This window comes from Solanum pennellii, chromosome 10 (assembly GCF_001406875.1).
Source record: "Solanum pennellii chromosome 10, SPENNV200".
NCBI lineage: Eukaryota > Viridiplantae > Streptophyta > Magnoliopsida > Solanales > Solanaceae > Solanum > Solanum pennellii.
In genome coordinates, this window is record NC_028646.1 from 62013869 (window position 1) to 62030967 (window position 17099).

The 17099-nt window shown below is 34.6% G+C and overlaps 2 pseudogenes; both read left to right on the top strand.

Moving 5' to 3' along the window:
- Positions 1–442: 442 nt before the first annotated feature.
- Positions 443–10328, top strand: LOC114074278 (annotated as a pseudogene).
- A 205-nt stretch (positions 10329–10533) lies between these two features.
- Positions 10534–15577, top strand: LOC114074279 (annotated as a pseudogene).
- Positions 15578–17099: the final 1522 nt, after the last annotated feature.

The following is a 17099-nucleotide window of genomic DNA, read 5'->3' on the forward strand; positions in this document are numbered from 1 at the left end:
GAAAGATTGTTCTCATCGAATGTGTATTGATTACTGTCAATTGAACAAGGTTACCATAAAAAATAAGTATCCTCTTTCGAGAAATGATGATCTTCTTTATCAACTTCAGGGTGCCACTTGTTTTTCTATGATAGACCGCAGATATGTCTATCATTTGTTGAGAGTAAGGCAGAGTTATATTTCAAATCAACATTCAAGACCTGTTATGGTCATTATAAGTTTCAGGTTATGTTTTTTGGCTTAACTAATGCTCTTGCAGTTTTAATTGACCTTATGAACAGAGTGTTTAAGCCTTATCTTGATATATTTGTTATCGTATTCATTGATGACATTATGATCTCATGAGGAGGATCATGTTAGTCATCTCAGAGTAGTTCTTCAAACTCCCAGAGATAATGAGTTGAATGCCAACTTTTCCAAATGTGAGTTTTTGCTCGAGTCAATGGCTTTATCAGAACATATTATTTCTGGTGAAGAAATTCTAGTTGACACTCAGAAGATTGAGGCAGTGCAGAACTGGCCTAGACCCAAATCCCTAATTGATATTAGGAGTTTCGTGGGATTGACTAGTTATTATAGGAGGTTTACAGGAGGTTTCATATATTTCATTCTATTTGACATATCTGATTCAAAAGACAACAAAGTTTCAAGTATGAAGCTTGTGAGAAAAACTTTTAGGAACTGAAAACGCGGTTGACTATTGCCCCAATATTCACCGTACTAGAGGTTACACAAGGTTAAGTGGTGTATTGTGATTCGTCAAGAGTTGGACTTGGTTGCTTATTGATGCAGAATGACAAAATTATAACTTATGCCTCTAGACAACTTAAGATTCATGAGAAGAATTACCCAACACATGATCTAGAGTTGGCTACTATAGTATTTGCTTTGAAAATATGACGTCACTATCTCTATGGTGTTCATGTTGATGTGTTCCTCGATCACAAGAGTTTTTAGTATGTGTTTAGTCCAAAAAATCTTAGTCTCATGATTATGACATGAGTATTCTCTATCACCTCGATATGGCTAGCGTTGTTGCTGACGCCTTTGAGATGTTGTTTATGGGAAATACTTTCCATGCTGAGGAAAACAAGAAATTATTAGCTAAGGATAAGAGAAAACTTGCAAGATTGAGAGGCTAGTTAATGAATTCCAATGAAGGAGGAGTAGTGGTGATGAATGTGGATGAATCATCACTAGTGTATGAAGTGAAAGAGAAACAAGACCAAGACCTTATTTTGCTTGAATTGAAAGCACAGGTGCATAAACAAAAAGTGTTGACTTTTGAACAAGGGGGATACAATATATTGAGGTATCAAGGTAGATTGTGTCTAAAAAAGATCTATGAGATCCAAGAGAGGTTCATAAAAGAATCTCATAGCTCAAGATACTCTGTCCATGCGGGTTCCACAATGATGTATTGTGACTTGAGAGAAGTCTACCGGCAGAGTAGTATGAAAATGTGTATTGCAATGATCTTTTAGAATGGAAGTGGCAGATGATCAATATGGATTTCATTACTTATTTTTCGTTGTTTTGCAGACACATGATTCGATTTGGGTGATTGTTGATTGGATGACTAAATCTGTCCATTTCTAACCGGTAATCAAACTTCATGGAGTTTCAGTATGCATAATTTAAGATGGAAATTTGGGTTTGAACATAAATTTGAGTAATTTCCACCCTTTAACTGATGGTCAAGCAGAACGGACAATTCATAGAATTTGCCTACAACAAAGCTATGTGAGTATCCAAATGGATCCTTATGAGGCTTTGTATGGAAGAAGATGTAGATATCCTATTGGATTATTTAAGGTTTGTGAAAATGGTTTGATAGGACAAGACTTGGTTCATTAAGCTATGGAGAAAGTGAAGATCATTCTAGAAAGTCTGAAAACAACACAAAGTCGTCACAAATCCTATACTTATTTAGGAGAAGAAATATGGACTTTGAGGTGGATGATTGGGTTTACTTAAAGGTTTCACCCATGAATGGTGTTATGAGATTTGGTAAGAGGGGAAAGGTCAATCCCCTATATATTGTATCTTATAGGATATCCAAGAGGATTTTCAATGTAGCCTATGAGTTGGAGCTACCGCCAGAGTTAGCAGTTGTTCATGAAGTATTCCACATTTCAATATTGAAGAAGTGTATGGGTGATCCTTCACTTATTATACTCACTTAAGGTATTGGTATTAAGGATAGACAACCTTATGAGGAGATACCCGTTAAGATACTTTATCGTCAGGTTTGCAAGTTGAGAACCAAAGAGGTTGCATCAGTCAAGGTCTTATGGAGGAACCAGTTTGTTGAGGAAGCTACTTTGGGAGGCTAAGGAGGAAATGGATAAGAGATACCCACATCTCTTTGCTTCCGGAGAAGCTTCAAGCCAATGTACTTATTCTTTTCTTAGTACTTTTTAAGTTGAAATGTTGAATTATGATATGTCGCTTGTGGGGTGTTTGAGATGGGTGTATGTTTCCACCCTTATTTATACTTATATTAATCTCATTCTAGGATGTATGATCCCAAGTGGGAGATATTGTAACACCTCATTCCTAGGAAGAGATACTTTTAGAAAGAACTAAATTAGGAAGAGCCAATTTGAGATTTATCCAAGTTATGCTTAAGTTATGAGTTTTGGTGCAACTTCAATCAACCATAACTTTCAGTACAAAATGATTTAGGTGACCCATAAGTATCAAATTAAAGGTTTTTAAATCTTCTTTCCAACACCACCAAGTTTTCTAAAAATCAAGTTCGTATGAGGGTGATATGCTCGTTTGAAGTTAACTTGTTCAGTTAAGGAAATTTATCCAAATTAATAAGGGGTAATTTGGTATTTCCTTACCCCATTAGCAATAAACATTTTTGGAAATATTTTAAGGGTCTAATTGACTTACATCAGTTTTTATAATTCAAAATACGCTTAGGGTTTTGAGAGGAGTTCGAGAGGAGGAAACAAGGAGGAGTTCAAGCATTCACCAAAATTCTTGCGAATCGAGGATTTGTTTTTCCAAATTAAGGTATGTAAGTTTTCATATTGTTTGGTTCATTAACCCACACACCAATCATATGAATTCCATCCGTAATTTTGTTCTTGAGGTTGAATGATTTGAATTCTTGATGGGTGTTATTGAGGTTGAATGCTTTGTTTATGGAGTTGATGAATTCTTAAGGTGAGGATTTTTATTTTTGAGGGTTTTGCTTGACGAAAAGTGAGTAGATTCTCGTGTACTTGTATAGGGTAACTATTTCTAAGGAGAATTTGAGGAAAACACTCGATCTAGGTGAATTAGAGTCAAAACACGAGAAGAAAGTTTCACCGGATCATTCTGGAAGGGGCTTACTGTGCCCCAGATGTGCCTGAATTGATCCCCTGGGAGGCCTGGTGCGACGCTACACCCACCCGCCCGGAGCGTCAAAACACCTTTTTCTTTGTCATCGACCTGTACTTGTCCCTTCGAGTTGAGCTTTCATTCCTCTATTAATCCTAACAATCTAAACTAAATTTTATCATCATGAGGTCCTTAATATAATGAATCTTAACTCTTGAATTCATTATTCAAGAAAATATTAAGAGTCTAGTTTGAGAGAGTCTTATGAGTTATTTTGAGAAGTCTTTTATAAACTTTTAAAACTTGTTTTAAGAATTGAGTATGAGGATAAGGAGAGTTGATTTTTATTTCTATAAATGAATATATGGGAACTAAGTACTTCCAAAAGTAAACGTTTTTACATTTAAAATGAGCGTAAACTTTGATTACCAAATGATTCATGAGGAGTTTTGAGTACTACCTCTTTTAAGAGAACCTTTTTGAGTAGTGATTTCAAAGTTTGAGGACGAAGAAATGTTTAAAACATATGAGCATGAGTTATATTATTGGGATTAGTATTGAACACCGATATGAGGATGAGTTCAGACAACTCAAAGTCCTCATTAACCATGTATGTCAATGTGGGTCAAAAGGGTATTACTTTTTCGATAATTCCTTTATTGCTTTTTAAGAAAAGCTTAGTGGATCCACTTAGTTGAGGATGTCTTATACTCTGGTAGGGTATAACTTAGTTCTAGCGGCGTGGGTGAGTAACTGTATCATCACATAGCTTATAGTGATGGATGTCGATAAAGAATTTCTCAAATAAGAGTAAAAGAGTTATTATTGTATTTTTAAATACGTTGAGTTATTATCTGCTTTTTAAAAATCTTTATTTATAGTGCATCTTTATTGTTTCTTTTATATTGAACTGAGTTGAGTACTTCTGAGTTTGAGTATCTTTAAGTATCCTTGAGTTGAGTTGAGATGAGGTGAGTACGTTCTTCCTTTTTATTAATTTAAGCTTATGTTTGTGCTCTGGAGTTCCCCTTGCATGCTCGTTTCATTTCATGTATTGACATCATTTGGCCTGCATCTTTTATGATGTAGATATAGGAGTTCAGGGTCATCAACAAGCAAACTATTGATACCATGTGCAGTTCCAGAGTTTCTTTGGTGAGCCTCGTTGCTTTCAGAGGATTTCCATTTACTTTTTAGTTTTTTTAGGATGTCGTGGGTCTTTCCCCAAATTGTCATTAGAGACTTCATATATAGTAGTGTTTTGAGGAGTATTTTTCATTTCTTTGTCAAACTTTTTAAAGACTTGAGTTGCCTATTTTTGGACAGTTGAATATTCTTATATATTTTGAGTTATTTGTTTGAGACAATCGAGTTTAATCTTTTCAGTTGAGTTCATATATTGTTGAGTAAGTCTTCCTCTGAGTATTGAGTTTGGCCAAGGGTTTGTTTGGGGCCAGTAATAGTTCTTGAGTGCCACTTACATCTAAGTTGTCGGCTCGGGGCGTGACATAAAATTTTATGGATCACCTGGCACAACTCTTTTCGCAAATGAAAATGATTCGTGTCTTATCTTAGATATCTTTGGGGTGTTACAGTTCGAGTCCGGGCACAATCCTATTTTTTCGGGTTCAAGTCTTGACTGGGTGATTGTTTTGGGTTCTTCGGTTGCCTTTCCCAGGGTTCATGTTCGTGGAAGGCCTGATAGTTTTGGAAGTGGTCTTAAGTGCTTTTAGTAGTTCCTTAGCTCTTCTATCTATCCATCGGGCTTATAAGGGTCTGTTTAAGTTATTTACTTTAAATTGCATACAAGTTTACTATCTGAGCTTACGGGGTCCAGCTAAGCTTTAGTTAGCTATTTACTCTACTGTTCTTTATTTCCTCTTGTGTATTTCTTAGTTAGGATTTTTGTTATTGTATTAATTTCCTGGTTTCTGTTTTTTTTTCCTGCTTTTCATCATTGCTTTTACATATCAAACTCAGTTGGCCTATGATGACTGTTGTATACCTGTTACTTTGGTACTCATACTACACTCTGCATCATTTTCATGATGCAGGTCTGAGCACCAATCACCACAGTTGATATCGACGTGATTGCAGGAGTATTCAGAGGTGAGGGTGAGCTTTTGGTGTCGTGGATCAAACTGCATCTTTTTTTTGTAACTATGACTAGTCTTTTGTACTTATGGACAAATGTATCTGGTTTAGGTCCACTTTTGGGACTTACACTCTTTTGCAGTTGCTCTGTACATGTGACAACCAGATATTGGGATTCATTCTAATTTTATGTATATTTATTGGTTTATGTTCTTATCTTCTAGTTTTTCCTTTGAATTACATCTTGTATCTCTGACTAATTGTTGTTTCTACCCCATGTGCATTTATTTGCCATTTCGGATTACGAGTTTACTTACCTATTGATGTGCTATAGTAGGTTCCATCACGACTCAAGTCTTCGCATCGTGACAAGATATTTGGTTATATTTTTTGTATTGAGCTGGATTACATTGACCAAAATTTTATAACATAACCAATAATACTAACAAAAATTCAATTGTTCTTTTTTGGAATATTATTAAATCTTATAATTGTAGTCAAACGTCACCTTGAGTGATATAATATGAGCTAAAGTAGTATAATATTTGATTATGAAACTTAATATGTATAATTTAATATTCAAAATATTCAATATCATCTTATTGTCTAGTCAACATGACACCAGTTCATCTAAAGTTTACAAATATATGTAAATAATTTTTTTTGATACATATAAAGAATAATCAATCATTGTGTAGGTGGTGTTTTTGAGTAATATCTATTTTTTTAAAATTAATATCATTTCAAGATAAAAACTTGCTTATGGAATAAACTTAGTTCCCCAATTTATATTCAATTTGGGAAATTAATTGATAAAGGAGACTGAGATATAAAAAATCTGAATTTAGGCTCATGAATGAAGTTCAAAATGTGCACAACTATCACTAATTTTGAGCCCATTTAAAATTATAACTTTGTGCAAGTCAGTTACTAATAAGTCTATATATTTAGGGAAAATTAGCAAACTAGTCACAATTTCTAACTTAATTAGTAAAAACATCTACATTTTAAAATAGTTATTTAAAATGTCAAAATATCAATATTTTAGAAAATAATTTGTATCCAAATACTACCATGAAATTTATTTTCCATCTTTGATGTTTTCAATTTTTTTCTCTCTTTCATTAACTTTTCAGTTATCACCATTGTCCCCATCACTCACGTTCTCAATTTTTTTTCTCTTTCATCGAATTCTCACTAATATTCTCTCCTCATTGTTGAAGAAGAACTAATTATTCAAGTCCGTACCAATTTGTGTAGATCTATCAATTAATTCAACAAATCTCTCAATTGATAATAAAGGTTTTTTGAAGTCATCATTTATTTTTCGAGATCTCATTAGATTTTGTTTTCAAAATCACAAGTTATGTGAACTTTGGATTGTATGTATTACAAATTTTCCGTCATTTTTAAATTTTTATATGAGTTTGTTAACATACTCATCAAACATTTATGCTTTCGAACTTTTAGTATTTTAAACACTATTATTCAATTTTTTTGTGATTTTGTTTTCATATTTGAGATTTAGTAGATTGTTATTTGTAGTAATCTACATTAGCATTCATACATAATATATTGTTTGATTTTTTATAACATTTTCATATTTAATAATTTTGAATTTTCTTATAGGGTTACTAATGCATAAGTGAATACAAATTCAGATTTGATTTTGGTGAAAAAACCGGAAAAAAAGAACATAGCATACGAAGAAGAAAGAGATAGCCAGAGAAATAGCTTGCAGAATTGTATTCGTACCAGAATAGTTTTCATATTAACTTTTGTTTGTCAATTTTTTTTCTTTTACTCATCATTTATATTTTTAAGAACATTATATTTCTTTTTTAGTTTGTAGTAATTCAAATAGGTATGTCAAATGGATTTGTATTTCTTAAGCATAGACGTATTCTATTTTTTAACCGTCAAGTTGTTTTTTTTTGAATATTATATCATTCCTCAGCAAATTGTATTATTTTCACTATGTATGCTATTTGTTTCCAGAATCTTGTAACCCTATTTCTTTTATAGTCAATTTGTATTTATTTTTTAAAAATATTACATTCTTCCTCAACAGATTGTACTATTTCTACCATGTATATTATTTTCTTTCCAGAATCTTGTATCCTTTCATAAATCATATTCATATGTAATGATTAGATTATATTGAGATATAATCAGTAATATTTTTGTAATACAATAAAAGAAAAATACATTTGGCAGTCATGTAATACAATTTTGATCACTGAAATACAATTTTTAGTTTTCACCATGAAAGTAAGAAAAAATAATTTTAGTTTGAATGGTAAAATGAGCACATAAAATATAAATTATAAACTCCCTTGATTTATCCTTTCTAAATAATTGTAATCTTGAAAACAAAAAAATAAAAACAAATGCATAACAAACTAAAATATTATATTTTAGATAAATATTGAAAGTGTGGTTAAGGAAACATATTAAATGTCAACATATTGACATTTTAAAAATTTACCTATTTATTTACATAAGGGAAAAGGGTCAAATATGCCCCTAAACTTTTCGAAAAGGTCTAAATATGCCCCCTTTAAAGTTTGGTCCATTTATACCCTCACCGTCCAACTTTTGGTCCAAATATGCCCTTATGGGCGTTAGTTGGCTAACTCGAAATATCCAACTCATTTTACTTTTCTTTAAATGCCCAAATGGATTTTCCTCGTAATTTTAATATTACAACTTCGCATTTATATTATAAAAGAGAAAGGGTCACCTATGCCTCTAACAATCCGACCCATTAAAAAGACTTTTATGACCCATATTTTAAATGGTTCAATATGACCCATCTTATAAAAAACTTATACGACCCGTATCCGGCCCAAAACCCATCCCTTTTAGCCCATAATAAATCCCTAATTTCCTAAACTTGTTCATTTCCACTTAAAGAACGTTGCGGCGCTAGCTAGGGTTCTTGAAGATTTACACAAATTGCGGTGCTAGGGTTAGAAGATCTACAGGTTGAAGGTAAGTTTTCTCCCTTCAATAAATTATATATTCGATTAAAGTTACATTTTCTTGTTAGTTAGGGTTATATAAGTAAAAACGATGGCATGCGTTATATTTGATCCCCTTTGATTTATGTCTATCGAAATCACTTGAAATGTATTGTTTGGTGTTAAAAGGATCTACTTTTATGCCTTTGTTAGCTTTGTTTTGTTTCTGTTTTGGTGGTCTCGAGATGACGTTTGTCTTTTAGGGCTTACTTTATTATTTCTTTTTGCAGCTTTTAATGTGTTTGGTTTGAGTGGTCCCTCTGGTTTTTCTATTTTTTTCATGTAATTTTGAAGGATGATTGATGATGTTGAAATTGTGTTCAACTACGGGGGTAGTTGGGTCATTTCACCTCTATTGGTTTACACTAAGAAATTGGTGCACTCTTGGCTAAATTTTGACCCTGAATTATTGAGTCATAAAGATATATGTGATGAGTTTACTTTCAAGCTAGGGTTTTCACGGGTTAAACAATTATTAGTCATTGGGCCCTCTAGAAAGTATTATATATAGATGGGGATGATGGAATTAGGGCCATCCTTAGACTTTTATGTGAGAAATTTAAAGTCGTCAACTTCTTTGTTGTGGAGGAGGGTGAGTTCACTGTCGTTTCCCAATATATCACACAATATGTTGAATCATGTTATGTAGATGTTGAGGTTGGTACATATTGTGAAGATAGTGCTAGTTCTGTTGATGAATGGGATCTTTCTGAGGGTGAGGAATGTGATTTAGAGTGGATGGATGCTATTAGCAATGAAAGGGGAAGAGTAGTAGGCGACAGGTTGGAAAGCTTCAAGGAATTGCAAGTTGGTATGACATTTAAAGACATGAAAGAAGGTAGACAGGTTCTTAATTATTGTGCATTAGCTAACAAAAGGGCTTTGACTATTATAAAAGGTGATAAAAAGAGAACTAGGTATGGATGTGATGTGGGATGTCCCTTTAGGTGTTTGATTTAAAGAGATGGCAAAACTGAAGGGTTTAAGAAAAAGACTTTCACCCATAAGCACACATGTGAGGAGACCTTTTTTAATGCTAGAGCTGATGCAGTTACTTTAGCTCAGTACTTCAAGAACAAGATTCAAAATAATCCCAAGTATAAGGTAAAAGATATGAGAGGAGAGCTTGAAAATGACTTAAAATTGAATGTGTGTCAATCCAAACTTAAAAGGGATAAGAGGATGGCTCTTGAGAAGTTGGATGACAGTTTTATTGATGACTATAACAAGCTTGAGGCCTATGCACAAGAGCTTAAGCATTTCAATCTTGGAAGTGATGTTTTGATAAATATCTCTAAGGATGCCCTAGCTGAAGGAAAAAGAAAATTTTTAAGGATGTACATGTGGTTTGATGCTCTTAAGAAGGCTGGAAATCTGGTTTGAGGCCATTTATTGGACTTGAAGGTACATTCTTGAAAGGTATATGTAAGGGTATGTTGTTGGTTGCACTAGGACAAGATTCTATGAACAGTTTCTATCCACTAGCATGGGCAATCGTAGACAAAGAAACAAACAGCACATGGTGCTGGTTCATTGAGCTATTGAAGGGGTCTTTGGACCATAAAGATGGTGCAAAAATCACATTGATTTTGGATATGCAAAAGGTATGGTGCTTTTTTTTAACTTACTATTTAATTTACTTGAATTCACAATTTTTACTCACTTTTTAATTCACTTTCATTCACAATTTTACTCAATGTTTTTACACACTTTCTAACAATTTCAAAAACACTGTACTTACTGTTTTTACTCAACTTGTACTCACTGTACTTACGGTTTTTAACACACATTAATGCTCAACTTTACTGTTACATGGACTGATAGATGCTGTTGTCAAAGTGTTGCCTGAAGCTCAATATAGGTATTGTGTGAGACACATTGAGAGTAACTAGTGCAGAAAAAGGAGGAGTGGTCAAATGATGAAGCTTATGTGGTGGTGTGCTTGGAGTTCCTATGTTGAAGAGTTCAAGGACCAATTGAACAAGTTGGGAAACTATCAGAAGATGGTGCATGGAATTTGGTAAAGTATCCACCAAAGGCATGAATTAGAGCTTATTTTGATACTCAGTGTAAGAACATGTTGGTTGATAACAACTTCACTGAATCATTCAATGCATGGATTCTTGAGGCTAGAGCAAATCCAATAATCAAGATGTTAGAAGAAATAAGAGTACAAGTGATGAGATTGCTAAGGAAAAATGAAAAAAAGTTGAAGACTTGGGTTACAGATTTCAGTCCAGAATGCATGAAGTTGTACATTGTCTACAGGGCCATAGCACATGGTTGTAAGGTGGAATTCAATGGAGATTGGGGCTTTTCACGACAGGAATCTAGCCCCAGACGAGACCGGCGTCGTTAACCTCTCAGAGGTCGCAGACAAGCCTACATGCGTTATTCATACCTCACCTAGATTAATTTTAGCGGAAAATTTGAAACTTTTTGATATTTAACATACTTGCTAAATATTCTTAACATTTCATAATCGTTCATCATCAACCATCTAACATTAAAGAGATAAGCAACTGAAAGAAATAGTTCATTAAGTATTAATTGTATAATGGCCAAAATGACACCAATACAAAGTCTGAACCAAAACAGGAAAGAAACGCTAGTGGAACATGCTCCACTAGCTCAACTCTAAAACTACGCTAGAATGTAAAACAGTAGCATCCTCGAAAGCATGAGGACCTACCAAACTCCAGATGAATGCTGACGTCCGCAAAGCTGCAACAATGAACCTGTAGCTCTATCGCCCACGTATGCCTGCACCTAAAATAATATAGATGTATAGGGTTAGTACACACTTGTACTAAGTATGGGTATATGCAAGCACACACCAAGGACATGCATGTGAAAGAGCAGCTCTTTCCTAACGACATGATTTTTGGAAGTCAAGTCAGTAGACTTGCCAAATTGAGATTAGGAAAGTTAGTAAACTTTCCAAATTGAGTTAGGAAGGTCATGCCATGAGAGTAACATGCATCATTATAAATATCATATTGCACACAATACATAACATCTTCATATAGCACATATCATAACACCTAACATATAACCCATAGCTACTTTCATATCATTCATTCATATGCCATGAGACCTTGGAATCATGGACTTGACATTAAGACTTTCCAAAATAAGGGTTCAACACATGGGACCTCAACTAGGGAGTCTTTATTAGCAAACACAGAGTCTGCTTCATTCATTCATACATATTTCATTTCATTTCATTCATAGGCCAATGTGAACACTAGCTATACCTAGGGTATAGTTTAAGACTTTCATCGGGTTTGCTGTGCAATAATCAGGAATAACCTAAATTCATTACCTGGGTCTAGCTCACCTCTTGATTATCCTATCCTAACACCTTTGGTATCATTCATTTCATTATGTGCCTCATTTGAGGCTGGCCTCATTCATTCATTGGGAACTTTAACTTTAATCGGCATAGATCATGTGAGTATCATGAAATCCAGTGTCTTCCTCACACCGTAAAGAGTTGGAATCACCGGCCAAAGTGACCCAAAGCATGCTAGCGTACATGGTAATTGAACCTCGCTAGATCCCTATATTGACAGTATAGGTTTGAAGACTAGGAGATATAAGGAGAACCATACCCGGCATGCCGGACAGTCTCATCTCATGAGAGTTATGTGAACCTCCGTCCTTCCCGAAAAAAAGCATCACCGCTCATAGCTATCTTATCGGGCTCAGTATAAAGTTCCATTACATTCATCTCATACGTCATGGAAGCTGACTTCTAGTATGAGGACATCATAGCTCATTAGATAATTTCTCATCTCATCATTAGTATTAAGTGTGTTAAGCTCAATACTTTCTTTAGAGTGTTCATAGAGACTGGTCTCTTCATTATTTTGCACTTTCATAGGTGAGTATGTATTGATGACATTTACTTAGGCTCGTTCTAGACTGCTCTCATCATTTACATTAGCCTCATGTCATGTTGTCACCACCTTCTTCATCATTAGAACCTTTACTTTTCATAGTTACTCACCCCTTATTACGGGAATGTTCATTTCACCATTTCGTAGTTCATCTCATCATATGCAAATGCACTTGGCCATTTGTTGTGTTTCACACTCTTACTTAACCCTTCTAGGTTTTCATCATTTCATTATTCATTTCATCATTTCTTTGTTCATTTCATCATTTCATTGCATACATCTTAGGTTCACTTACCTTTAAACGTATGCTAGACTTATGAGTCTATACATACAAGACATGAGGCTTCATTCATAGTTCGTTAAGTGATCCATACATTCCTAAGATTATGTAGTACAAGACTTATGTATCTTGTATAAATGCCAAGATCTTGATTTGATCTAAGTAGGTGGCATTATTCTTGGATATTTTGTTCACGTATGACTTATGTATCAATACGGAAGTTTGGCAAAGAAACCTAAGTTCGAATCTCTGGGATAACACTTTACATTTTTATTAATTTTATTTTTAATCTCCATGATATTGGGACTCTAGATTAAACCCCAACATTAATAATATATCTTTAATTCTCTACTTTGTTTTCCGCTTAAATTGGCCGAAGGGTTGTGGGTTTGAACCCCCACAACCCCTTTTTATTTTTACTATTGTGTCACTCGGCTTGGGGATCCAGGTTCGATCCCCATTGCTCACGTTATTATTATTATTTTTTTTCTCTTTTCACATTTCATCTCGGCAGTTGCTGAGGGGCGTGGGATCGATTCCCCACGACCCCATACTTTTCCCTTAATAAATATTCCCTTCCTTAGCTTCTCATTTTCGCTACTGGTCGAGGGGTTGTGGGATCGATTCCCCACAGCCCCCCCTTTTTTTTTATATATTTTCTCTTCTCCTTCGCTACCTACCTAGAGGGCGTGGGTTCGGATCCCACTCCTGTTATATATTTACGATTTAAGTAGAAGAGTCCGGCTAAGGGTACACGGGTTCCAATCCCATGCGCCTCACTTATTTTTAATTACATTCTTGGGGGATCCTCTGTGTCGTGGGATCGAAACCCCACAACAACATATTTTTTTCCCGTTTTCTGCCGAGTTTCGCTGGAGCCCCAGCCCCAGTTCGAGCCCCACTTAGCACACCCCTTTTAATTAATTTATTAAGGTATGCTTTAGTGAGGTCTTGGGTTCGATCCCTGCAGACCTCACCTATTTTTTTTTTTAATTTTTCAAACGCTCAAAATTTCCAGAAACCATATGCAATAGATTTCCAGATTCTTGAACTTTGTTACACATTTTTATGCAGCATTTTACGGGTCATTTGAGCACCTCTTTCTTAGTCTTTTGTTAGGGTTCTTAAGACAAGTTAGAGGTATGACTTGGTCATTTGTTTTAACTAGAATTGATAGCATTTTAACCATGTGAACATCACGATTTTAAGAACATCTAATTGCACATAAAACATGAGTAATCTCTATGCTATTAACATACTCAAAAAAAGACTCAAAGTCATGGTTACAATCTTGCACAAATACATGCGTGTTTACATTCATATTTCTGAAAGACACAAAACATAAACACATAATCATGAACACATACTCGAAACTATATCATCACCACAAATACAATATCCCTAAATTCTACCAGCAAGAATACCCAACCTAAGATCATAGGGAGCTAGTGACAGGGACATGCAATGGGGAACAACCTTAGTTTCGAAGTGAATAGTTTGAATAGTAAGGGGCCTCTTGGGAAAGGGACAAAGAGAGAAGAAACCCATACCTTTTGACATTGTTCAAGCTTGAAGTTCCTGCTCAAACTTGTCTCCAAAACCACGCCCAATTCACCTAAAGTTCCACCACCAACTCGACGGAAATCTCCCTTGCCTTAACGTTTTTAATTAACCTGCTTTCTTAAAACTTTTCGTGTGTTTTTCAAGTGTGAAGAACAATTGTTATTAAACTTTCTTGAGCTTTCTTGTTAGTCAGAGCGTGAGAGAATGAGAGTTTAGATACGTGGAAGAGAGTTGAGAAACGTGAGGGAGAGAGTTATTAGGATTAGGAGACTAAATTCAAGACTTAGTCAAAATAGGATTTAATTAAATTAATACAAATCTGATTTATTTCAGCTAATACGTGAAAGAACCATTATGCCCTTAAAATTTCAGATTTTAAATAGTAATTAAATCACCTTAAGTATTTATCCTATTCGATTTTAGGGTTGTTACAGGGCTATGAAGTGTGTGATGGAGAAGATATACACACTGTCAATTTAGAGAAAAAAAATGCACTTGCAGAATTTGGGATTTATCAGGTTTTCCCTGCCCTCATGCCATCAAAGCATTGACACACAAAAAGTAGATCCAATAACTGAAATACATTGGTGGTATAGCAAGGAGGATTACATGCTAACATATAAAAACAAGATGCAGCCTGTAAGAGGTCAGAAGTTCTGGAAGGTTGATCCTTCAAGTGAAATGTTGCCTCCTGATGTTGTGAAACAATTGGGTAGACCGAAAATGAAGAGGAATAGAGAACCAGATGAAGCAAGAAAAAGAAAGGGTGAATGGTCTCAGTCCAGAAAATGCCCTCAAATGACATGTAACAACTGTGGTGAATCAAACCACAATGTGAGGTCCTGTTACAAGGTAAGCACAATATTACATGTTTTTCATGTTTTTCCATGTTTATTATTGTAAGCTAATCAACCTAAATACCAAAAAAATTACTGGAAAAGCGTGCTGAAAATAATGCACATTCGAAGAAAGGCAAAAGGCCAATGTCTAACAATGAACATGGTCCTGATGTTAAGGGTGGAACTGAAGCTGGAACTGGGGCTGAGGCTGTAACACAATAGGTTGAACCATATGGTCCTAATGTTGAAGATGAAGAAGACCTACCTCTAAGACCAATGGTGATTTGTGAATCGGAGTTGAGGGCTGGGAAGTTGAAAAAAAGGGTTGTTCCAACTGGTGCAAGAAAAATCTAGTTTTATGGAGATCACACTAGTGCCTGAGTGCCAATTAATCTGCCTTATTCTCCGATCAAAACAGCATGGAAGGGAAAAGAAGCTATCCCTGCTGGACATGTGCAAATGCAAGCAAAAAAGAAAAGCTTCAAGATGATGGGGGTTAAGGGCAGAAATCCTGTTGTAGATGATGATTTATCGTAGTTTATTTTCTATGTTAATTTTTGTGTTAATGCTCATGGTTAACCACAGTGGTTGACAACAATATTGCTAATGAGTATTAAGTTAGGTGAAACTTTCATATGCCTTCATAGAATGGCATTACAGATGACTTTTTTTGGTTGTGTTTTGTCTTGTCATTGTGAATTTAAGACGTCTTCTTTTGAGTGTGTTTATCTTGTTTGTCATTGTGAATTTAAGAAATCTAGTTGTTTAATCCATGAAGTAACTAAGATTCCCTGTCATTGTTTGTCATGTTGCTTTTGTACTTGTTCAGTAAGTTTTATTTTTTATTTTGTTTGCCATTGTGTATTATTTGTGTGGTCTGAAGACACAGAATTGGGTGTGGATGAGTCTTCCACAAAGAAAAGCAAGAAAAAGAAATCCATTATTTCATAAGTTTCTGTTTAGACGACTTTGCTTGTGTGGTCTAGACGACTTTGCTTGTGTTTATAATAAGTTTTTGAAACAGCAGGTGTAAGCCATTCGATGAACAAGACTTGGAGCTTCAAATTCCGATAATTGAAGAAGAATATTACAGATGGGAAGAAAAATATGAGAATTCTGGTTTTTGTCTCCGAACCAAATGAATGAAAATTCAAAAATGTTCCTTGTAGCAAATTGTTTTGCAATTATAACATTATTTCATGATGAATAAATGTGAATTGAGCGCCTTTATATATATGAGTTGAAATTGTTATGAGAAATCATATTAATTAACATGAAGTAGTACATGTCAAATAATCAAACAAACTTGATGAACTTTTAGGAAAAAGAAAGGCAACAGAGTTAAATAGAGTTGAACATGATGTATTCTACTACATTTCACAACTGGTGAAGAACATTCAAGTATGACTTTGTCACTTTGAAATATTTCCATATCTTTTTTATTCAAAGTTACGAGTACATCCATCCCATTTCCTGTTGGACTATCCATGAAAAATATTTGATTTGTCACTCCACGACTCACCGAGCTCACTCTTGTCGCCTTCCCCCCATCCAAAATCAATATCGTACAGTCCGATATTACACAAACTGCTACATTTATACACATCCGCCTTGTTACCTTTTCCACTAACTCTGCACCCTGTTTCGTTATTTCAACTATTTTAAAAAATATGTCACTTTGAGTCACATTTTTCAATTTTTCACGAAGTTGATCCTTAGATTTTCTTAGTACAACTACTGAATTAAACAGTTCCATTTCATCTTCTGTTTGTGTTGACGTAACAAAGAAACTACAAGCATTTCTGATGCTGTTTAAAGGAAACGATGGGCGAAGACCCATTGTGTGGCAGAGTAAAGATGGTTTAAATGAACCTGAAGCAATCATGGCATGTTTATCCCTACAGCTAAATAACCATTTGCTTTCAACATCCCAAAATGGATTGACAATAAGTAGGAGTAATTGCTGCAAATAATGCATTGACTTAACATACAAAAGTAGTTGAGAAATTGATCACATCGAACTTAACATACCATATAAACCAAAACGTCTACTACAATT